The 25,840-nt window shown below is 37.6% G+C and overlaps 1 pseudogene; it reads right to left on the bottom strand.

Moving 5' to 3' along the window:
- Window positions 1-2,756: 2,756 nt before the first annotated feature.
- On the bottom strand, window positions 2,757-12,103 carry LOC123939151 (annotated as a pseudogene).
- Window positions 12,104-25,840: the final 13,737 nt, after the last annotated feature.

Below are 25,840 nucleotides of genomic sequence, written 5' to 3'. Positions count from 1 at the left end.
AAAATACTAATGATGTACCTACTATTACTTAGCTATTTGAATTTAAATAAATAAATACATATTTTATTTATATATAGAAGACATTTTTGGTCATTCTACAACAAAATATATGCATGCTGGAGAGCTGTTAAACTAGAAGAACGCAATTTAAAATCATGACTATGAAAATGGAAATAAATGAAAGAATCATGGTTTAATTAGGATTGATCATTGTTCTTCTGAATGATCATGTACTTAATTATTTCCTTTAAAATATAACTGGAAGAGATTATGCTGAGTGAAATAAGTCAAGCAGAGAGAGTCAATTATCATATGGTTTCACTTATTTGTGGAGCATAACAAATAACATGGAGGACATGGGGAGATGGAGAGGAGAAGGGAGTTGAGGGAAATTGGAAGGGGAGGTGAACCATGAGAGACTATGGACTCTGAAAAACAACCTGAGGGTCTTGAAGGGGTTGGGGGTGGGAGGTTGGGGGAACAAAGTGATGGGTATTAGGGAGGGCATGTATTGCATGGAGCACTGGGTGTGTTGCAAAAACAAAGAATACTGTTATGCTGAAAGGAAATATATATATATAAAAAAAGATTAAGTCAGTATTTAATGGTGCCCCTCTAATAATAGTGGGTCACAAACACACAGTGTAAATTCCAAGGTGAGTGCCTTCCCAGTCCATCTGGAAATCTATTCACCATGAATTTCACAGGGTTAAAATGTTCACTTCCATGAGTTATATATGAAGTTAATACATATGAAGCTAAAACACACATGTAACATACATAACATACCCTTAACACATACATATGGAGTTAAAACAGTCAAACATAAATAACATGCTTTATGAACACATATTGTTCAACAGAAACTCTTCAAGTCAGACTATCTTCCCTCACTGAGTATTTCTCCTTTCTTTCCTAGTGTGATCTTCTAAACACAGTCTTATCTGTGGATTCCTTTTGGAGTACCATAGTGTTATGACACCACCAACTGAGTGGTAACATTGCATGATAGTATGCATTAAATGACACACTGCTCTTATTTCAGATAGCTTAGAGATAATTTTTATTCTTCAGTGAAGTGACATTTTGACTCAGTTTCAAGGATTCCGTCAGCCATTCCTCTAGGAATTCTGAAGGTGCCATGTTTAATATTATTGAAACAGTTGGAATTTGACATAAAGATTTTAAGTTTTCCAGAACTTAAAGGAGAAGTTGTTAGATTGTTAGTGCTCCTTCTGAATGTTTCTATTCACTAGAAAACTGGTTTTATGTTATTTCAGTCATTTTAAATGATTTTATTTATTTATTTATTTAACAGAGATATATATATATATATATATATATATATATATATACAGAGAGAGAGAGAGAGAGAGAGAGAGCAAGCAGCAGGATTAGCAGGCTCCCAGGACACTGGAATCATGACCTGAGCCAATGGTAGACACTTATCCACCTGAGCCACCCAGGCACCCCTATTTCAGTCATTTTTAGAAAAAAAAGAAACATGTGTAATAAGTTCCTAATGTTCATTTTTTTTTCTTTTATCTTTTCAGTTTTCCAAGATTCATTGTTTATGCACCACACCCAGTGCTCCATGCAATACGTGCCCTCCTAAATACACAGCACAGGGCTCACCCAACCTCCCAACCTCCTCTCTTCCAAACTCTCAGTTTGTTTCTCAGAGTTCACAGTCTCTCTATTATATAGTGTATTTTCAATTTTTTGAAGAATATCAACATTTTGGAAACATCTATAATGCCTCATGCTTTAAATTTTATCATTATAAATATTTTCAATTATTCATTGTTTTATATCACAAATCTGAGTCTTTTTAAATTTATTTTTACTTTCTCATTACTGTGTCTTCAAAATGTTTAAGTTATGAATTATTCAAAACATAAAGTTTATTATTTTTCCTATCTTAAAAATAATACTGGTTTTTCCTAGCCACCTTAACCCATTATATTATATACATTATAAAGAGATCTGGAAACTTTAAGACTGGGAAATTATCTAGCAAGCATGTCTAGAAAATTAGGTCAGTAATTACTTCCGTGACTTACAACCCTTGGTAAGCATGACAATCACTAATCAGTCTCCTGGTCGGATCCCTGAGCCCAATTTAACAGATTCTAATTCTGCTAATCTGAGATGAGAACAAAAGTGCTATATTTTGTGAAGTCAGCAAATTATTTTAACACCAGTGATCAGAAATCCACTCTTTGGAAGCACTGACATAGAGTGAAGACTATTTTTACAAGAGTAAGAGGAATTAATAGTCCTGTTAGATATATGGAGCAAAGCAATACTGTAAATTTATCTGATTCCTGATGATTTATCATCATGCCCATTAATTAATTTTATCAGGGAATTATTCTGAGGTATCTATGTGCTTGTCAATTTTTTTATTTTTCATTTTAGGGATACAGACACTGATCTTTTTTTATGGTATCAACATGAAACTTGGAAATACTAAAGTGTACATTACCATCAAGCATGAATCATAAAGAGAATTGATGTACACAGTTCCTTGTCCTGCATCAACACATAATGTAGGACAATCAGAAAGAAATTTTAAGATGGAGAAAGGAAAGGATAAACATTTTTTTCCCCTGCAGATAAACTCAGTAAAGTGAGTTGAATTTTTCAGGATCTTGAAGGGATAATGATGATGATGATGATGAATCAACTGACAAAATGTCCCTTTGCTGGTGTATCTCTATTTTGCCTATGGGTGACAGTGAGATTTCTGCCATTTACCTGAAGGACTGACACCTCCCTAGTAACTTTTTCAGAGCACTTAGAACTTCCTTGTTCCTAAGACTGTAGGCAAGTGAGTTTAGGAGTAGAGTGAGGACAGTTCCAAACAGAAAGAGACCCTGACTCAACCTTGGAGTCTTGGCAGAACCGGGTCTCATGTAGATGCACATGCCTGGGCCAAAATAGAGACCCACCACACAGAGATGAGAGGAGCAGGTGGCCAGAGCTTTGTTCCTGCCTTCTGGGGAGTTCATTCGGAGTACTGCAAGGAAGATGAGAACATAGGAAGACAAGATGAGAGACAAGGGCAGCAGCAGAACAAGGATGCTTGTTATCACCACTGCCTTTTCATAGGCTGAGATATCCTCACGGACGATCCTAAGCACCGCCATGAATTCACAGAAGAAGTGGGGAATCTCTCTGGGGCTGCAGATGTTAAAATGCAAGGTAAAAGCAGTGTGTCCCAGGGAAGTAAGTGCCCCTCCAGCCCAAGACATGGCAATCATCTGCAAGCAAACCTTAGGGTTGATGATGACTGGGTATCCAAGAAGATCACATATAGCCACATAATGATAAAAGCACATGAGAGTTATAAGGATGCATTCTGCAATGGCCACCATCAGGGAGAAGAATATTTGAGTCCCACAAGCCAGGAATGATATGCTCCGCCATCCAGAGAAGAAGTTGAATGCCATTTTGGGGACAATGCTAGAGGTCAAAGTCAAATCCATTAAGGAGAGCTGACTGAGAAGGAAGTACATGGGGGTGTGGAGATGGAAATAAACCAAAGAGGAGGATCAGAAGAGTGTTGCCAGTGAAGGCAGCCGTGTATATCAGGAGAATGATGGAGACCATAGCTGTGATGTATTTAAATTCAGGGAAGAAACCCAGGAGAATGAAATCTGTGGTTTCTGTCTCATTCCCACTCTTCATGACTCTCTGTAATGATAACAGACATATAAGAGATTTATTAAAAAATCGTAGAAATGAAGCAGTTTCTTATTAAAGTTTAAGAACAATGGCAAATACAAAAATACTCCTCCATGGTCACTTGAATCAGTTTTTACTATTTTTTCTATATTTCTTATCCATGATTTAATGTACTTTTAGAAACATGTTTGTGTGTGTGTGTGTGTGTGTGTGTGTGTGTGTGTGTATTTTAAGATTTTTTTTTTAATTAATTAATTTATTTTTATTTGCTTATTTACAGCATAACAGTGTTCATTGTTTTGGCATCACACCCAGTGCTCCATGCAGTACGTGCCCTCCCTATTACCCACCACCTGGTTCCTCAACCTCCCACCCCACCCCACCCCCCTCCCGCCGCCCCTTCATAACCCTCTGGTTGTTTTTCAGAGTCCATAGTCTCTCATGGTTCATCTCCCCTTCCAGTTTCCCTCAACTCCCTCTCCTCTCCATCTCCCCATGTCCTCCATGTTATTTGTTATGCTCCACAAATAAGTGAGACCATATGATACTTGACTCTCTCTGCTTGACTTATTTCGCTCAGCATAATTTCTTCCAGTCCTGTCCATGTTGCTACAAAAGTTGGGTATTCGTCCTTTCTGATGGAGGCATAATACTCCATTGTGTATATGGACCACATCTTCCTTATCCATTCATCCGTTGAAGGGCATCTTGGTTCTTTCCACAGTTTGGCGACCGTAGCCATTGCTGCAATAAACATTGGGGTACAAATGGCCCTTCTTTTCACTACATCTGTATCTTTGGGGTAAATACCCAGCAGTGCAATTGCAGGGTCATAGGGAAGCTCTATTTTTAATTTCTTGAGGAATCTCCACACTGTTCTCCAAAGTGGCTGCACTAACTTGCATTCCCACCAACAGTGGAAGAGGGTTCCCCTTTCTCCACATCCTCTCCAGCACACGTTGTTTCCTGTCTTGCTAATTTTGGCCATTCTGACTGGTGTTAGGTGGTATCTCAATGTTGTTTTAATTTGAATCTCCCTGATGGCTAGTGATGATGAACATTTTTTCATGTGTCTGATAGCCATTTGTATGTCTTCGTTGGAGAAGTGTCTATTCATATCTTCTGCCCATTTTTTGATATGATTATCTGTTTTGTGTGTGTTGAGTTTGAGAAGTTCTTTGTAGATCCTGGATATCAACCTTTTGTCTGTACTGTCATTTACAAATATCTTCTCCCATTCCGTGGGTTGCCTCTTTGTTTTGTTGACTGTTTCCTTTGCTGTGCAGAAGCTTTTGATCTTGATGAAGTCCCAAAAGTTCATTTTTGCTTTTGTTTCCTTGGCCTTTGGAGACTTATCTTGAAAGAAGTTGCTGTGGCTGATATCGAAGAGGTTACTGCCTATGTTCTCCTCTAGGATTCTGATAGATTCCTGTCTCACGTTGAGGTCTTTTATCCATTTCGAGTTTATCTTTGTGAACGGTGTAAGAGAATGGTCGAGTTTCATTCTTCTACATATCGCTGTCCAGTTTTCCCAGCACCATTTATTGAAGAGACTGTCTTTTTTCCATTGAATATTTTTTCCTGTTTTGTCGAAGATTATTTGACCATAGAGTTGAGGGTCCATATCTGGGCTCTCCACTCTGTTCCACTGGTCTATGTGTCTGTTTTTATGCCAGTACCACGCTGTCTTGGTGATCACGGCTTTGTAGTAAAGCTTGAAATCAGGTAACGTGATGCCGCCAGTTTTGTTTTTGTTTTTCAACATTTCCTTAGCAATTCGGGGTCTCTTCTGACTCCATACAAATTTTAGGATTATTTGCTCCAGCTCTTTGAAAAATATCGGTGGAATTTTGATCGGAATGGCATTAAAAGTATAGATTGCTCTAGGCAGTATAGACATTTTAACAATGTTTATTCTTCCAATCCAAGAGCATGGAACAGTCTTCCATCTTTTTGTGTCTTCTTCAATTTCTTTCATGAGTGTTCTGTAGTTCCTCGAGTACAGGTCCTTTACTTCTTTGGTTAGGTTTATGCCCAGGTATCTTATGGTTTTTGGTGCTATAGTAAATGGAATCGATTCTCTAATTTCCCTTTCTGTATTTTCATTGTTAGTGTATAAGAAAGCCACTGATTTCTGTACATTGACTTTGTATCCTGCCACGTTACTGAATTTCTGTATGAGTTCTAGTAGTTTGGGGGTGGAGTCTTTGGGGTTTTCCATATAAAGAATCATGTCATCTGCGAAGAGAGAGAGTTTGACTTCTTCCTTGCCAATTTGGATACCTTTTATTTCTCTTTGTTGTCTGATTGCCGTTGCTAGAACTTCTAATACTATGTTGAACAAGAGTGGTGAGAGTGGGCATCCTTGTCGTGTTCCTGATCTCAATGGGAAGGCTGCAAGCTTTTTCCCATTGAGGATGATATTTGCTGTGGGTCTTTCATAGATAGATTTTATGAAGTTCAGGAATGTTCCCTCTATCCCTATACTTTGAAGCGTTTTCATCAGGAACGGATGCTGGATTTTGTCAAATGCTTTTTCTGCATCAATTGAGAGGACCATGTGGTTCTTCTCTCTTCTCTTATTGATGTGTTCTATCACACTGATTGATTTGCGAATGTTGAACCAACCTTGCAACCCAGGGATAAATCCCACCTGGTCATGGTGGATAATCTTTTTAATGTGCTGCTGGATCCTGTTTGCTAGGATCTTGTTGAGAATCTTTGCATCCATATTCATCAGTGATATTGGTCTGAAATTCTCCTTTTTGGTAGGGTCTTTGCCTGGTTTGGGGATCAGGGTAATGCTGGCTTCATAAAAAGAGTCTGGAAGTTTTCCTTCTGCTTCAATTTTTTGGAACAGCTTCAGGAGAATTGGTGTTATTTCTTCTTTGAAAGTTTGGTAGAATTCCCCAGGGAATCCGTCAGGTCCTGGGCTCTTGTTTTTTGGGAGGTTTTTGATCACTGCTTCAATCTCATTACTAGATATCGGTCTATTCAGGTTGTCAATTTCTTCCTGGTTCAATTTTGGGAGTTTGTAGCTTTCAAGGAATGCATCCATTTCATCTAGGTTGCTTAGCTTATTGGCATATAACTGTTGGTAATAATTTCTGATGATTGTTTCTATTTCCTTGGTGTTAGTTGTGATCTCTCCCTTTTCATTCATAATTTTATTAATTTGGGCTTTCTCTCTTTTCTTTTGGATTAGTGTGGCCAATGGTTTATCGATCTTATTAATTCTTTCAAAAAACCAGCTTCTAGTTTCATTGATACGTTCTACTGTATCTCTCGTTTCTACCTCATTGATCTCTGCTCTAATCTTGATTATTTCCCTTCTTGCATGTGGAGTTGGTTTGATTTGTTGTTGATTCTCCAGTTCTTTAAGGTCTAGAGACAGCTGGTGTATTCTGGATTTTTCAATGTTTTTGAGGGAGGATTGGATGGCTATGTATTTCCCCCTTAGAACCGCCTTTGCTGTGTCCCATAGGTTTTGGACCGAGGTGTCTTCATTCTCATTGGTTTCCATGAATTGTTTAAGTTCATCTTTGATCTCCTGGTTGATCCAAGCATTCTTAAGCAGGGTGGTCTTTAGCTTCCAGGTGTTTGAGTTCCTTCTGAACTTTTCCTTGTGATTGAGCTCCAGTTTCAAAGCATTGTGATCGGAGAATATGCAGGGAATAATGTCAGTCTTTTGGTATCGGTTGAGTCCTGCTTTGTGACCCAGTATGTGGTCTATTCTGGAGAAGGTTCCATGTGCACTTGAGAAGAATGAGTATTCTGTTGTTTTAGGGTGGAATGTTCTGCATATGTCTATGAGGTCCATCTGGTCCAATGTTTCATTCAATGCTCTTATTTTTTTATTAATTTTCTGCTTCGATGATCTGTCTATTTCTGAGAGAGGCGTATTAAGATCTCCTACTATTATTGTATTCATATCAATATGGCCCTTTATCTTGATTAATAGTTTTCTTACGTAATTGGGTGCTCCCATATTGGGGGCATAGATATTCACAATTGTTAGATCGTCTTGGCGGATAGTCCCTTTAAGAATTATGTAGTGTCCTTCTGTATCTCTGACTACAGTCTTTAGTTTAAAATCTAATTTATCTGATGTGAGAATTGCTACTCCGGCCTTCTTTTGAGGCCCATTGGCATGAAAGATGCTTCTCCATCCCTTCACTTTCAGCCTGGGTGTATCCTTAGGTTCAAAATGGGTCTCTTGTAGACAACATATGGATGGTTCCTGTCTTTTTATACAATCTGCAGCCCTGTGTCGTTTTATGGGCGCATTTAGGCCATTCACATTGAGAGTGATTATTGAGAGATAGGTTTTTATTGACATCGTGTTGCCTTTGATGTCTTTCTGTCTATAGATTGTTTCTATATTTCTGTTCAATGATATTCTTAGGATTTTTTCTCTTTTATAGGACCCCCCTTAATATTTCCTGCAGTGTCGGCTTGGTGGTTGCATAGTCTTTTAAGCCTTGCCGGTCTTGGAAACTCTTTATCTCTCCATCCATTTTAAATGTCAGTCTTGCTGGATAGAGTATTCTTGGTTGCATGTTCTTCTCATTTAGTACTCTGAATATATTTTGCCAGCCCTTCCTGGCTTTCCAGGTCTCTGTGGAAAGGTCTGACGTTATTCTAATGGGCTTTCCTCTGTATGTAAGAAGCTTCTTTGTCCTAGCTGCTTTTAAGAGGGTCTCTCTTGAAACATAATTCCCCATTTTAACTATAAGGTGCCGTGAGGACTTTCGAGAATCTAAAATCTTGGGAGGAGATCTTTCTGCCTCTAGTACATGAACATTGTTTCCATTCGTGAGATTGGGAAAATTTTCATAGACAACTTCTTCCACTATATCTTCTAGACTTCTTTCTTTTTCTTCCCCTTCAGGGATTCCAATAATTCTGACGTTGGAACGTTTCATGGCATCGTTTATTTCCCTGATTCTGTTTTCGTGGCTTCTGAGCTGTTTGTTCCAGGCTTCCTCCTGATCCTTTCTCTCTATCTGTTTGTCCTCCAGATCACTAATTCTATCTTCTGTCTCAGTTACCCTAGCTTTTAGAGAATTTAGATTGGACTGGAACTCATTGAGAGCATTTTGAACATCATCCCTGGTGGCTTTCAGTTCTGCCCTAACATTGTGAACATCATCCCTGGTGGCTTTCAGTTCTGCCCTAATCAATTCTGTTTGGTCATCCATGGCTTTCTCCAACCTAGCTATTGCCTGGATAATTGTTAGTCTGAATTCCTTTTCTGACATATTGTCTATGTTGATAGCCATTAGTTCTGTTGCAGAAGGCCCATCCTCTGTATTTTTCTTCTGTTGGGTATTCCTCCTCCTAGTCATTTTGGTAAGAGATGACTAAACAGATGCAGCTGGACTTATCAATTGTGGTGCAGTCAATGTGCACCCTGGAACGCTTCTGTGCAATCAGGATTCCCCACCCAAATGAGAGAAAAAAGAAAAGAAAAAGAAATAGAGAAGAAGAAAGAAAAAAAAAGGGGGAAAGAAAAAAGGAAGAAAAAAAAAGAGAGAGAGAGAGAGATAGGAAAAAAAGGGAAGATATAAGAGAAGGCTCAGCCCAAATGGGCCACAAGGTAAGATTTGTGGCGTATACAAACAAAAACAGACAGACAAAGAGTGATAAACGTATATGACAAGAGAAAAAAATATGTATATATAAGCAAAAAAAAGGGAAAAACCTCCTCAGAAAGAACCCCAAGTATAAGATTTATATATTGTCAGGACAGACACAAATTCACAGAAACACTGACAGAAGGAAAAATTGGGAGAATGGTTATAGATTCTCAGTGTGGGTGAGGAAGGTTATTTTGATTCTTCCTGAAGGTATCTTGATGTTTTTGTTAAGGGACTCAACTTTCCTAAGTTACAGGGGGATTAGAAACTGGTTTGCCTATAGGGGTAGCATTGATTGGGGAAAGGGGGTTACCTTGAAGTTTAACTCTATATGTATAGTAGAAAATAAAGATTAAAAAAAGAATAAACTAGACTAAACTAAGTTAAAATTAAAAAAAAATAGAAAAACAAAAGAAAAACACGGGTGTATGTATCAAAAATTTCAGGTTAGAAGGTTATTAAAAAATTTGATGTACTGGACATCTCAGTGTGATGGTAAATAGGTTAAAAAATTATCTGTATGTATAAAAAAAAAGAACCAGAATATTGGTAAAGAGTTAAAAATAAAAGTTGTATTTATGAAGTAGTGGTGGTTGTTCTCTTGTAGTCTTTTTTTTTTTTTTTCCTTCCTTCCTGGTTGGTTTTCTGGGGGAGGGGCCTGCCACGTGGGTTTTCAGACAATGATGTTCCCTGAGTTAGGTCCTCCCACTCCCCTCAAGGGGGTGAGCTCTTTTTTTTTCAGGAAACTGTTTTTTTTTTTTCAGCCTTTTGTTCTCTGGGGGTTTTTATGTTCTTTCATCTGCTTTCTCTGGCCTTGACAGCTTTTGATGGTTTTTGGAGGTTTAGAGGAGAGCAAACAGCACCCCAACCTCCCTCTCAGAGAGAAGCCTCAGACTGTTTTGCAAAAGCTGCTGGCAGAGTTGGTTCTGGGTCACTGTCCCTGGGGATGCAGGAGCTCCTCGTTGTGCCCAAAACCAGGGCAGCTGTGGCTGTCTAGGCAGCTCCAGACCGCCAGAGAGGTTCCGAGCAGAGATCTCGCACTGAAATTTTCCCGCTGTCCCGGGCTGGGAATGTCTGGTTTTTCCTGCTGCCAGAGCTCCAGGCTAGCGCCTATGAGCACTTACCCCAAGGGAGGGTGTGGGACCCGCGCGTTTCAGGATTGCCGTCAGGCCAGGCTCCCAGCCCCTCACGGAAGACAGACCCCACTCGTTCTCAGGCGCGCTGGCATTCAGGTGCACTCGCGGCTCAGGGACGGAGACCTGATTTCTCCGCCGCACTCTCTCTGGCTCCACGCCAGGGGAGGCTGTCCTGGGTCCGGGGACTTAGGTCCCTGACCCTAACCGCCCAGGTTCCCACTATTACCCCCCCCCCCACCGCGATCCTTTGCTGTTTGTTTTTTGAGTGCTTTCAACCAGACTCCAAGTTAATGCTGGTCCCCAGACGCAGAGCACTCTCGTGTTGGGGTGTTACTTTCCAATCGGTCACCTCTGGTGGCTCCCTCCCCCTTTTGTTTATCTTCCAATATCAGTCCGATGCTCCCAGTCTGCTTTACCTGCCACTGGCGTCTTCTGCTCCAGTAGAGATCCAGACGTGTATAATTCTGATCTCAGGCTGATTTCATGGGTGGTCGGAGTTCTTTGGTGGGTAATCAGCTCACTTTAGGGTACAGGTTGAAATGGTGCCTCCTCCTACTTCCCCGCCATCTTGCTCCCCCCCTCCCCAAGATTTTTTTTTATTTATTTGACAGAGAGACAGATCACAAGTAGGCAGAGAGACAGGCAGAGACAGAGGGGGAAGCAGGCTCCCCGCTGAGCAGAGAGCCTGATGCGGGGCTCGATCCCAGGACCTTGAGCCGAATGCAGAAGCTTAACCCATTGAGCCACCCAGGTGTCCGAGAGTATACATATTAAAATGAATATCATTAATTTCATGTACTAGAGGTATTTTCATATGTTAAAATAAACTGGACAGTTGTAGTTTTTGTTGTTTTTTACAATTTTAAAATATGACAGAGTTGATAAGTCACAATTTCAAACTGCACATTATCCAATTTTTTCACTATTTTGAAAAATCATGTTATTCCATTCTCATCCTTTTAGTGATTTCATTAGTAATATAAATATTACAATTATTTCCAAGTCAGATATTAGAGACTTTATTTGGCTATGAAAAAATGCTAATTTAATTTACAGAAAATTTATTTTTATAATTTCAAAACACTCTACTTAATTCTTTTGGCTCTGAACATTATAATTTAAGGGGAAAATTAACTATTATGGCTGTAATTTGTTGTTATACACATTTATGATCATTTCAGCTTTTAATCTAATTAACCTTGTTTTCTATCCAGGGAAAACACTTAGTGTATTTACGTGATCTATAGTAAATTCAGATTATCAATGAAGGAGTGAGTTTCCTTTCTATGTGATCTTGTAGGGTTCTTGTTGTTTGAGTTCTTACTATTCTTAACTATTAGCTACAGCTATTATGCCATTGATGGATACAGGGAAAGTCCTTAGGATTCCTTTCCCTCAAATTTACTATGTATTTTTTTTTCCTTTTTAGACTATCCTATTTATATTTAATCTTCTACTCTGATAGTTATAAAATGCTTAGAAATGCTTAGAAAGATAGATAGCCATCTATCTTAACATATCCATCCTTTATTAGAGCATTTTATCTGGATCATCTTCAAACCAAGAGATCATATACCAATGTGATCACATACTAGAATGTCCAGAGACAAAAGGCTTGAGTAAAGGACCTTCTGTCATTGCGTGTTTAATTGACTTGATGAGTTAGGCTTCTTTTAGGTGTGGAGGTAGTTTAAGATTATTATTATTATTAATAATAATGATAATATTAATAATGGCAAAATTAGCCAGATTGCATCTTACTCTCTCCTGCCTTCATGTGAGTCTTGGTGTAGTCAGTGGGTTGTGTATGTCTGAAGTAGAGTCATAAGAAGTTGAGAAACAGATTTCAGAATGCCCAGAGCCTTGAAAATTTTCTAACTTTCCATAAAAGCAAAGCAGGGTCCTGTTATTTAAGTTCTATGTTACATGATGTCCGTTTTCCAGATCAAGTGCAGTTTTCTGAGGGTTTGGGGTATACCTAGGCTGGCTAGGTTCTATTATAAACTTTTCTTCCAAATTCTATTCATCACAGCCTGGAATGAAACCTAGATTTCATCATTTGTGTGACTATATGGTTTCATATGTCTCACTCCTTAAACCATAAGATTTATGATGGAAGGGAGTGTCTTTGTTGAGCTCCACAATTTCTCTTTAGATCTAGCATCTGCTTGACTTCCAGGTTTGCTCTTACAGATGTGGTTGGCCCCCCACCCCTTTCTCCATGGCCCTCCATATTTCTTTTCCTCTATTCTTCTATATTGCAGATTTTTCTCACTTATTGTACAAAGAAATGGTGATGTACATTTTCATGAAATTTGATTTTGGAATCCTGTCACCTTATGTAGTGAGTTCTTCCAAAATATATTTTTTGCAATTAAAAAAAAAAGATCTAGCATGTTGCTTTCAGTGAAAATATGAGCAAAATGCATTATCAGCTTAGGGCTGGAATCCAGACTTTGAACACTGGATATTGTGCCTGTACCAAACTAGATTCTTTTAACAATCATTTTTCTACCATAAGGTATGTTTATTTATTTATTATTTTTTTTACTTTTGGAAAATTTTATTCATCTGAAGAATTAAGTATAAGCTATACCCTTACCCACTAAGTCACCAGAAATGCCAGAAATAGTATTTTTGCTTGCTTGTGTGTTTGTTTTTTTTTTTTAATTAATTAATTTATTTTTATTTGCTTATTTACAGCATAACAGTGTTCATTGTTTTGGCATCACACCCAGTGCTCCATGCAGTATGTGCCCTCCCTATTACCCACCACCTGGTTCCTCAACCTCCCACCCCACCCCACCCCCTCCCGCCGCCCCTTCATAACCCTCTGGTTGTTTTTCAGAGTCCATAGTCTCTCATGGTTCATCTCCCCTTCCAGTTTCCCTCAACTCCCTCTCCTCTCCATCTCCCCATGTCCTCCATGTTATTTGTTATGCTCCGCAAGTAAGTGAGACCATATGATACTTGACTCTCTCTGCTTGACTTATTTCGCTCAGCATAATTTCTTCCAGTCCTGTCCATGTTGCTACAAAAGTTGGGTATTCGTCCTTTCTGATGGAGGCATAATACTCCATTGTGTATATGGACCACATCTTCCTTATCCATTCATCCGTTGAAGGGCATCTTGGTTCTTTCCACAGTTTGGCGACCGTAGCCATTGCTGCAATAAACATTGGGGTACAAATGGCCCTTCTTTTCACTACATCTGTATCTTTGGGGTAAATACCCAGCAGTGCAATTGCAGGGTCATAGGGAAGCTCTATTTTTAATTTCTTGAGGAATCTCCACACTGTTCTCCAAAGTGGCTGCACTAACTTGCATTCCCACCAACAGTGGAAGAGGGTTCCCCTTTCTCCACATCCTCTCCAGCACACGTTGTTTCCTGTCTTGCCAATTTTGGCCATTCTAACTGGTGTTAGGTGCTATCTCAATGTTGTTTTAATTTGAATCTCCCTGATGGCTAGTGATGATGAACATTTTTTCATGTGTCTGATAGCCATTTGTATGTCTTCGTTGGAGAAGTGTCTGTTCATATCTTCTGCCCATTTTTTGATATGATTATCTGTTTTGTGTGTGTTGAGTTTGAGAAGTTCTTTGTAGATCCTGGATATCAACCTTTTGTCTTTACTGTCATTTACAAATATCTTCTCCCATTCCGTGGGTTGCCTCTTTGTTTTGTTGACTGTTTCCTTTGCTGTGCAGAAGCTTTTGATCTTGATCAATAAGAGAAGAGAGAAGAACCACATGGTCCTCTCAATTGATGCAGAAAAAGCATTTGACAAAATCCAGCATCCGTTCCTGATGAAAACGCTTCAAAGTATAGGGATAGAGGGAACATTCCTGAACTTCATAAAATCTATCTATGAAAGACCCACAGCAAATATCATCCTCAATGGGAAAAAGCTTGCAGCCTTCCCGTTGAGATCAGGAACACGACAAGGATGCCCACTCTCACCACTCTTGTTCAACATAGTATTAGAAGTTCTAGCAACGGCAATCAGACAACAAAGAGAAATAAAAGGTATCCAAATTGTCAAGGAAGAAGTCAAACTCTCTCTCTTCGCAGATGACATGATTCTTTATATGGAAAACTCCAAAGACTCCACCCCCAAACTACTAGAACTCATACAGAAATTCAGTAACGTGGCAGGATACAAAGTCAATGTACAGAAATCAGTGGCTTTCTTATACACTAACAATGAAAATACAGAAAGGGAAATTAGAGAATCGATTCCATTTACTATAGCACCAAAAACCATAAGATACCTGGGCATAAACCTAACCAAAGAAGTAAAGGACCTGTACTCGAGGAACTACAGAACACTCATGAAAGAAATTGAAGAAGACACAAAAAGATGGAAGACTGTTCCATGCTCTTGGATTGGAAGAATAAACATTGTTAAAATGTCTATACTGCCTAGAGCAATCTATACTTTTAATGCCATTCCGATCAAAATTCCACCGATATTTTTCAAAGAGCTGGAGCAAATAATCCTAAAATTTGTATGGAGTCAGAAGAGACCCCGAATTGCTAAGGAAATGTTGAAAAACAAAAACAAAACTGGCGGCATCACATTACCCGATTTCAAGCTTTACTACAAAGCTGTGATCACCAAGACAGCGTGGTACTGGCATAAAAACAGACACATAGACCAGTGGAACAGAGTGGAGAGCCCAGATATGGACCCTCAACTCTATGGTCAAATAATCTTCGACAAAACAGGAAAAAATATTCAATGGAAAAAAGACAGTCTCTTCAATAAATGGTGCTGGGAAAACTGGACAGCAATATGTAGAAGAATGAAACTCGACCATTCTCTTACACCGTTCACAAAGATAAACTCAAAATGGATAAAAGACCTCAACGTGAGACAGGAATCTATCAGAATCCTAGAGGAGAACATAGGCAGTAACCTCTTCGATATCAGCCACAGCAACTTCTTTCAAGATAAGTCTCCAAAGGCCAAGGAAACAAAAGCAAAAATGAACTTTTGGGACTTCATCAAGGTATGTTTATTTTGACTTATGATCACTTATGGGCTTCAAAGCATTTCCCAGCATTTGATTTTGTTGGAATATAGAGAAGAGTTTTAACATAATTATGTCTACTTGATAAATGATATACAGGAAGAACTAGGTCACAGTCAAACAACACTGTCCTACTCCTGGGTAAATTATATATTTACCAAGATTGAACATAACAAGTACTATTGAAAAATAATTATATAGTTAGCATAAACAGAATTTCACAATCTGGGAAAACTGGGTTACTTCCTTTACCAAGATGCTTATTTGTAATTTCTTTTCTGTCAATGAAATCTCTTAGAAAGTATAAAATACTCAAAATTACTGCTGCCAATTAGTGCTGAATATACTGTTAATGAAAACATAAATAATTTCAGTAAGAAAAAACCAAAACAGGTGACTGAGTAGGTCTTGATAGGCTGTTTTTCCTCAGCCTGTCCAGTTGTGAGCAGGGCTGAGATCTTCCTAATTCCCCAATGTCATGGGGTTTAGTATGGAATGCCTGGTCAGACTAGATTGCTTCATTGGAGGCCCATCAAATATAATCAGGGTTTTTCAAAACTATCTACTAGTGCATGCTCTGATTTTTTTTTTTTTTTTTTTTTTTGGTCAGCACCACTATCATTTTCCCAGAGGTCGAATTTAAGATTTTCTTTGCCTTTCAGTCATTAACCTCATTGAATCACTAAGCAAGTTATTCTAAAGTCTCTATTTGCCCTTCCTTTGTATTCCCAGAATTCATACTCTATGCCAATATCCCATGTCCACACTTATCCCTTTTACTTTATCTTTTTAGCTAAATTTTCCCTCTTCTTTAAGGACAAATGTAAGTTTAATCTCCCCAATAAAATGCTCTTTTATGTCTACAGTATATATCAACATGTTTTTCCTAGGTAATTTTGACATATCTCTTTTGGCTTATTATCTACATCGTCCTGTTACTGATTTTTTCACACTTTCTAACTCCTGGGGTTTTGCCATAGTGTTCCTTTTGTTTCTTATTCCTGGTAGATTAACTTATTCTTCATAGGCACTGACTTAACACTACCAATTAAATTAAATTTCACTAAAACCAACAAACACTATATTATATGCTGGGAATTCAAAATGGAAAAAAAATAAATTCGCTGAAGCTTTTTAAAGTAAGGGAACTGATTTATGAAGAAAGAGATTATGGTGTGGAAGATAGGTACTGAGATAATAGTAGGTAGATATTACTACAGTAACTAACAGACAAAGGGATTCATTTTTCTAGATGAAAGATTGGTGGGAGGCCAAATGGTAACATGGGACTAGTAACATCTGAATTGGATCTTAAAAGACAAGTAGGAATAAATGAAAATAAGGAATGATGGAAATCGTAGCATAAATAGCTGTATATAATGTCAAGGCAAATGGACTGACATGGCTTTTATGGGGAAAATAGTCATCTGTATTTGTTCTGGAAATGGTGTTGTAACTTAGAGGAATGTCTAGATGTACAAGAAGTATAGGGGCAGGGAATATGATATAGGCAGTAAACCACTGCACTCCCAGGGAAGAGGCTGCTGAAATTAACACAGACAGTGTGAAACAAACTACTGGTATTAGAATGAGATACCAGTTTAACTGGCCACATAACTGAACCCAGACTCAGCAAGGGCCTTGAAGAATTAAAAGAAAAGTGAAGATATTTTGCATTTGGAGATAATTTATTTCTATTTCACAACATCATTCTCTCTTTCTTCACTCTACAGTCTCTTTTGCTGTTGCTAATAATGGTCACATTTGAGCTACAATCATGTACTTTTGGCCATCAGATCCTGTAAGCCTCAATTTTATTAAGTTTTCCCCTTATGTGTGCATCCAAATAGATACCTAATTCAAAAGAATAACAAACTGGTTCATCAGACTAGATATTTTTTTAAATGTTAGTAATATTTTAAAACAAATGTAGTTTTTGAACAGTTCCAGATTCATGGAGCAGTTGACAAATTTACAAAATTTCCATAAATCCTTCATTCATTTTTCTCTATTGCTAACATCATACATTATTATGGAATGAACATTGGTTCTTTCATAAAACTAAGAAACCAATATCTGTACATTAACTAAATTCTATCTTTTATTCAGATTTCACTCATTTTGCCTAATGTGCTTCTCTTCTTTCAGACTGCTTTTTGAAAGATCACATTGGCCGGCACATCTCCTTAGACCCTTCTGGGCTGTGAAAGACATTCAGGCTTTGTTTTCAATGACCTTGGCAATTTTGAGGAGCACTAATAGGTATATTGTAGAATATCCCCCAAACTGTTTTTGTCTGATTTTTTTCCCCTCATTAGACTAAGGTTATAGGTTTGGGGGAAGAAGATTGCAGAGGTGAAGTGCCTTTATTTTCAAGTCTTGTAGAGGTACATAATAGCTACATGACTTATCTCTGATGATGTTAATCCTGACCACTTGGCTGAGGTAGTGTTTGCCAGATTTCTCTAGGGTAAAGTTATTCCCCCCTCCCTTTTTATATGCCCTGCTTTTTGGAAGCAAGACAATGAGTGCAGCTTACACTCAAGGTAGGAGGAAGGTTAATCTTAACCTTCATGATGCGTGGAGTATCTACATAAATTATTTGGAATTATCCTAAACAGGAATTTGTTTTGTTTTGTTTTCTCTTCCTCCCTCTCTCCCTTTCTCCTTTTTTTTTTTGTTTTTCTTTTTTCCTTCTTATATTTTCATTAATTTATGTCAATATCAGCCACATTTTTTTTTTTTGGAAAAAAATCTATCAAATTTTGACTCTCCCTCTCCTGAAAACATCACAAGTAATACATGTAGCTCTCAATTACCTTTTTTAACTTTAAATTTTAACATGTAGATTTACATGCAGTTATGAGAAATAGCATAGAATGATCCCTTCTATGCTTTACACAATTTCTTCCAATTACAGTCAGGAATTGGTGTGAACTGCTGACCTTATTCAAATTTCACCCATTTTTTAATATGCAATTTTCTCACATGTGTGAATCTGTGTCACCACTAAAACCGGCAAGATGCAGAATGATTCCATCACAGTGATCCCTTGTACTATTTATTTATAGTAACAATGATCTTACTTCTTATACTCTTTCTTATCCCCTGACCCACCAATGTGCTCTCCATTTCTATAGTTTTATTTTGATAATGTTATATACCTTGGTTAATACGTTATGTTGACCCTTTGATATTTATCTTGCTTCTTTCAGTATAATTTCTGAACATAAATGAGATATATGAAAGTTGTGCAATATATCACTCATTATTTTTATTGCTAAGTAATATTTCATGCTGGGGTTGTATTACACTTTTTTTTTTAACTATTCAACTATTGAAGGATACTTAGTTTATCTCTAGTTTTGGCCATTATGACTAAATTCACTGTAAGTATATATAGATTTTGTTTTTTGGGTTTTGATTGTTTGTTTGTTTTTCTTGTGTGTGTGTGAGTGTGTGTGTGTACATAAGTACTTATTCTCTAGGATATGTGCTCAGGAGTGCAATTATGAAATGATATATCCAGAATAGTGAAATTGTGAGAGAATATTTCCAGAATGGCTGTTATCATCTTACATTCCCTAAACCAATGTATGAGATACGTGAATTCTCTGCAACCTCTCCAGCTTTTGTTGTAACTATTGTTTCTATTAGTCCTTCTGATAGGTGTACAGTGTACACAATACCTTGTGATTTTAATTTGCATTTCTGTACTGGCTAAGGATGTTAAACATGTTTTCCTGTGTTTGCTTTTCATATATGTATATTTTGTTGTTTTTGTTGTTCTGTTAGTCACCATACAGTCCATCATTAGTTTTTGATGGAGTGCTCCAAGATTCATGATTTATACATAACACCCAGGGCTCCATGCAATGAGTTCTTTTTCATTAAAATGCCTGCTTATGTTTTTTGTTTATTTTCTAATTACATTATTACTATTGAATTAAATGTCTGTTATATGCTTTCATATAGTCCATGGTCAGATAGGTAGTTTACACATATTGTCTCCCAGTCTGTAACTGTCTTTTCACCCTCTTAAGAAAGTCTCTTTTATTATAGTAAGAATATATAACTAAGATCTATGCTTTCAAGAAATTTCTTTTTTTAAAGATTTTATTTATTTATCTGACAAAGATACCAAGTAGGCAGAGAAAGAGGAAGGGAAGCAGGCTCCCCGCTGAGCAGAGAGGTAGATGCTGGCTGGATCCCAGGACCCTTAGAACATGACCCGAGCCAAAGGCAGAGGCTTTAACCCACTGAGCCACCCAGGCATCCTCAACAAATTTCTAACTGCAAAATACAGTATTGTGAACTTTAGACACACTGTTGCATAACAGATACCTAATTCACCTTATGTAACTGAAACTTTGTGTCTATTGAAGAGCATCTGTTTTCCCCATAGTTGTCAGCCACTGACAACCAAAATTCTGCTACTTGTTTCCATGAGTTTGACAATTTTAGATACTGAATATAATTGGAATTAAAAAGTATTTGTTCTTATGTTAGTGGCTTATTTCACATAGTGTATGTCCTCCAGTTTCATGTGCATTGTCATACCAAAGAATTTCCCGAGTATTTAAAACTGAGTAAATTCTAATGTATTTATATGCCATATTCTATTTTTCTGTTCATTGACTGAGGGACATTTAGGTTCTTTCCATTTCTTAGCTGCCTTGAATAATGCCACTTCCCATGATTATGAGAGTTCATATCTTTCTACAAGACTCTCTGTCAAGTTTTTTGGATAAATACCCAGAAGTGGGATGGGTAATCATATGGGAGTTCTTTTTTTTTTTAATTGTTTTGAGGAACTTCCATAATGTTTTATGTGAAAACTACAACATTTTGCATTACACTTAACTAACAGTGTACAAGGGTTTCAACTTATTCAGTTCCTCACCAAGATATTATTTTCTGTTGTTATTTTGGATACTGGCCACCTTAATGGGGATGAGGTGATATCTTGTGGGTTTGATTTGCATTTCCCTGGTGATTAGGGATGTTGAGCATCTCTTATATAATTGATACTATGTCTTCTTGGAGAAATGTTTATTCCATCCCATGGCTATTTTTAATTGGGTTATTCGTGGAGAATTTTATATGGAATGTAAGAACATTTTATATATTTGGATACTAATGTCTCATCAGATATATCATCTGAACATATTTTCTCCCAGTCTGTAGCTTGCCCTTTAATCTGTTGATTTTTTTTTTCTTTTTGGTGCAGAAGCCATTACTTGAAGTGATCTTACTTGTCTATTATTATTTATGTAATTATTTATGCAATTATTTACATGTTGATTTCTGTATTTATGTATGTATTTTGCTTAGTCATACACAAGAAATAATTTCCAAGAAAAGTGTTATGAACATTTTCGTTATGTTTTCTTCTAGGGAGTTCATAAATTTGGGTCATAAAATAAAAATTTTAATACATTTAGAGTTGGTTTTTGTGGATGATGTGAGATAAGGATCTAATTTCACTCTTTCCTAGTTTTTCAATATCATTTATTGAAAATACTTTATTTCTACATTTTGTACTGTAGACATTCTAGTCAAAGATCAGATGACTGTATGTGTTTGTGTATATTTAAGAGCTATATTCTGTTTCATTGATCTATATGTCTGTTTTTCTTCTTGATTGTTTGTTCATTTTGGGTTGCTTTGTTTATTTATGTTTTTGCCAGCACCATACTGTAATTTTAATTTACTCTAGTTTTGTAATATATTGTGAAATCAGAAAATATAAATTTAGTTTTATTCTTCTTCTTAAGATTGCTTTGTTTATTCAGTGTCTTTTGTGACTCCATACAAATTTTAGCATTTTTTCTACTTTCATAAAAAATAATTCATTAAGATTCTGAGAGAAATTACATTCACTATATGTATTGCTTTGGGTAATATGGACATTTTTATAATATCATTCTTCAAATTCATAAACATGAACAATTTCTCATTTATTTGTTTCTTCTCCTAAATTCTATCATTGATGTATAGTTTTCAGTGCTTGGTTTTTTATATATATATATATATATATATATATATATATATATATATATAATTTTCATCTCCTTGGTTACACTTATTTCTATTTGTATTTTATATTTGATTTTTTTTAAGTTCCATCTATTTTTCTTCTTTTAAGTGTTCCAGAGTTCATTGTTTATGCACCACACCTAGTGCTCCATGCAATACATGCCCTCCATAATACCCACCACCAGGCTTACCCAACCTCCCACCACCTCCCCTCCAAAACCTTCAGAATCCACAGTGTCTAATGGTTTGATTTCCCCTCCTATTTCTCCCAACTCACTTCTCTCCTTCTCCTAAGGTCTTCTGTGTTATTCCTTATGCTCCACAACTAAGCAAAAACATATGATAATTGACTCTCTCTGCTTGACTTATTTCACTTAGCATAAACTCTTCCAGTACTTCCCAAGTTGATATAAAAGTTGAGTATTCATCCTTTCTGATGGAGGCAAAATACTCCATAGTGTATTATGGACCATAATGTCTTTATCTGTTCATCCATTGAAGGGAATCCTTGCTCTTTCCACAGTTTGAAAACTCTGGCCATTGATGCAATGAACGTTGGGGTAAAGATGGCCCTTTCTTTCACTACATCTGTATCTTTGGGGTAAATACCCAGTAGTGCAATTGCAGGGTCCTAGGGAAGCTCTATTTTTAATTTCTTAAGGAATCTCCACACTGTTCTCCAAAATGGTTGCACCAAATTGCATTCCCACCAACAGTGTAAGAGCGTTCCCTGTTCTTCATATCCTTTCCAACACATGTTATTTCTTGTCTTGTTAATTTTGGCCATTTTAAGTAGTGTAAGGCAGTATCTCAACGTGGTTTTGATTTGAATCTCCCTGATGGCAAATGATGATGAACATTTTTTCATGTGTCTGTTAGCCAGTTGTGTGTCTCCTTTGGAGAAGTGTCTGTTCATATCTTCTGCCCATTTTTGAAGTGATTATGGTTTTTTGTGTGTTGTGTTTAAGGAGTTCTTTATAGATCTTTGACATCAGCCTTTTGTCTGTATTGTCATTTGTGAATATTTTCTCCCATTCCTTGAATTACCTCTTTTTTTTTGTTGACTGTTTCCTTTGCTGTGCAGAAGCTTTTGATCTTGATGAAGTCCCAAAAGATCATTCTTGCTTTTGTTTCTTTTGTCTTTGGAGACATATTTTGAAAGAAGTTGCTGAGGCCAATGTCAAAGAGGTTACTGCCTATGTTCTCCTCTAGGATTCTGATGGATTCCTGTCTCATGTATGGTCTTTTATCAATTTCTAGTTTATCTTTATATATTGTGTAAGAGAATTGTCAAGTTTCATTCTTCTATAAATATCTGTCCAATTTTACCAGCACCATTTATTGAAGAGACTTTTTTCCACTGTATATTTTTTCCTGCTTGTTCAAATATTATTTGACCATAGAGTTGAGGGTCCATATCTGGGCTTTCTACTCAGTTCCACTGGTCTATGTGACTATTTTTGTGACAGTACCATGCAGTCTTGGTGATCACAGCCTTGTAGTAAACCTTGAAATCAGGCAAAGTTATGCCCCAGTTTTTTATTTTTTATTTTTTAACATTTCCTTAGCAATTCAGGGTCTGTTCTAATTACAAACAAATTTAGGATTGTTTGTTCCACCTCTTTGAAAAATGCTGGTGTAATTTTGATCTGAATGGCATTGAAAGTATAGATTTCTCTGGGAACTTAGACATTTTAACCATGTTTATTCTTCCAATCCATGAACATGGAATGGTCTTCCTTCTTTGTGCTTTTTTCAAATTTTTTTCATGAGCATTCTGTAGACCCTTGAGTACAGATCTTTGGCCTCTTTGGTTAGGTTTATTCCAAGGTATCTTATTGCTCTTCTTGCTATAGTAAATGGAATTGATTCTGTAATTTCCTTTTCTATATTTTCATTGTTAGTGTATAATAATGCAATCCTGCCATATTACTGAATTGCTGTATGAGTTCTAGTAGTTTGGGGTGGAAACTTTATGTTTTCCACATAAAATATCATGTCATCAGCATCGAGAGAGAGTTTGACTCCTTCTTTGCCAATTTGAATATTTTTATTTCTTTTTGATGTCTGATTGCTGTTGCTAGGACTTCTAGTACTATGTTGAACAACATTGACAAAAGTGAGCATCCTTGTGATCTTTATCTCAAAGGGAAGGCTGTCAGCTTTTCCCCACTGAGGATATTCACTTTGGGTTTTTCATAGATGGATTTTATTAAGTTGAGGAATGTTCCCTTTATCCCTATACTTTGAAGAGTTTTAAGCAAGAACATATGCTGTATTTTGTCCAAAGATTTTTATTCATCAACTGAGAGGGCCATGTGGTTCTTCTCTCTTCTCTTTTTGATTTGTTTTATCTCATTGATTTCCAAATATTGAACCATCCCATCCCAGGGATAAATCCTACCTGGTCATGGTGGATAATCCTTTTAATGTGCTGTTGGATCCTATTTGCTAGAATTTTGTTTACACTCTTGGCATCTATATTCCTCAGGGATATTGGTCTGAAATTCTCCTTTCTGATGGGGTCTTTTCCTGGTTTGGGGATCAAGGTAATGCCGGCTTAATAGAATGTGTCTGGAAGTTTTTCTTCTGTTTCTGTTTTTTGAAACAGCTTCAGAAGAATAGGTAGTATTTCTTCTTTGAATCTTTGGTAGAATTCCCCAGGAAATCTGTCAGGTTGTGGGCTCTTGTTTTTTGGGAGGCTTTTGATCACTGCTTCAGTCTTGTTACTAGACATTTGTCTATTTAGATTGTCAATTTCTTCCTGTTTCAGTCTTGGAAGTTTCTAGGTTTCCAGCAATGCATCTATTTCTTTTAGGTTGCGTAACTTATTAGCATATAACTGTTGACAATACTTTCAGAAAATTCTTTGTATTTCATTGGTGTTAGTCATGATCTCTCTCATTTAATTCATGATTTTTTTTTTTTATTTGGGACCTCTCTCTTTTCTTTTGGATTTGTTTGGCCAGTGGTTTATTGATCTTATTAAGTCTCTCAAGGAACCATCTGCTAGTTTTCTACTGTATCTCTAGATTCTACTTTATCTCTAGTTTCTAACTCCTTGATCTCAGCTCTAATCTTAATTATTTCCCTTCTAGTGCACGGGGTTGGCTTAATTTATTCTTGATTTTGCAGTTCTTTAAGTTATTTAGAGAGGCAATGTATTTGGGATATTTTAAAATTTTTGAGTGAGGTCTGAATGACTATGAATCTCCCCCTTAGGACTGCCTTTCTCGTATCCCATAGGTTTTGGAATGATGTGTCTTCATTTTCTTTGGTTTCCATTAGTTGTTTATTTTTTCGGGGAGGAGTCAAGATGGCGGAGAAGTAGCAGCCTGAGACTACATCAGGTAGCAGGAGATCAGCTCGATAGCTTATCTAAACATTGCAAACACCTACAAATCCAACGGGAGAGAGAAGAGAAGAAGAACAGCAACTCTAGAAACAGAAAATCAACCACTTTCTGAAAGGTAGGACTGGCGGAGAAGTGAATCTAAAACGACGGGAAGATAGACCGCGGGGGGAGGGGCCGGCTCCCGGCAAGCGGCGGAGGAACGGAGCACAAAATCAGGACTTTTAAAAGTCTGTTCCACTGAGGGACATTGCTCCAGGGGCTAAACCGGGGAGAAGCCCACGCGGGGCCAGCGTGGCCCCAGGCCCCGCAGGGTCACAGAAGGATCGGGGGTGTCGGAGTGTCGGAGAGCTCGCAGGTATTAGAACGGAGAAGCCGGCTGGAGAGACAGAGCCGAGGACTAAACTCTCAGCTCGGGGTTACCTTGAACTGGTCGCGGGCTGGGTGAGCTCGGAGCGCGGCTAGAGGCTGGGGATACGGGAGTGATTGGGTGCTGTCCTCTGGGGGCGCACTGAGGAGTGGGGCCCCAGGCTCTCGGCTCCTCCGGGCCGGAGACTGGGAGGCCGTCATTTTCATTCCCGTCCTCCTGAACTCTATGGAAAGCGTTCAGGGAACAGAAGCTCCCAAAAGCGAACCCGAGCCGATTACTTAGTCCGGCCGCCGGTAAGGGCGGTGAAATCCCGCCTCGGGCAAAGACACTTGAGAGTCACTACAACAGGCCTCTCCCCCAGAAGATCAACAAAATATCCAGCCAGGACGAAGTTCATCTATCAAGGAGAAAGCAGATTCAATTCCTAAGACAGCAGAGCAATTCCAGAGGAGGAGAAAGCAAAGCACGGAACTCATGGCTTTCTCCCCATGATTCTTTAGTCTTGCGGCTACTTCAATTTTTTTTTCTTTTTTCAATTTTTTTTTTCTTTTTTCTTTTTTCTTCTTCTGCTAAATTTTTT

Source organism: Meles meles, chromosome 3 (assembly GCF_922984935.1).
Source record: "Meles meles chromosome 3, mMelMel3.1 paternal haplotype, whole genome shotgun sequence".
In the NCBI taxonomy this organism is placed as follows: domain Eukaryota; kingdom Metazoa; phylum Chordata; class Mammalia; order Carnivora; family Mustelidae; genus Meles; species Meles meles.
The sequence above is the reverse complement of the archived record's forward strand: the minus strand, read 5'-3'. Positions and strand labels throughout refer to the sequence as shown.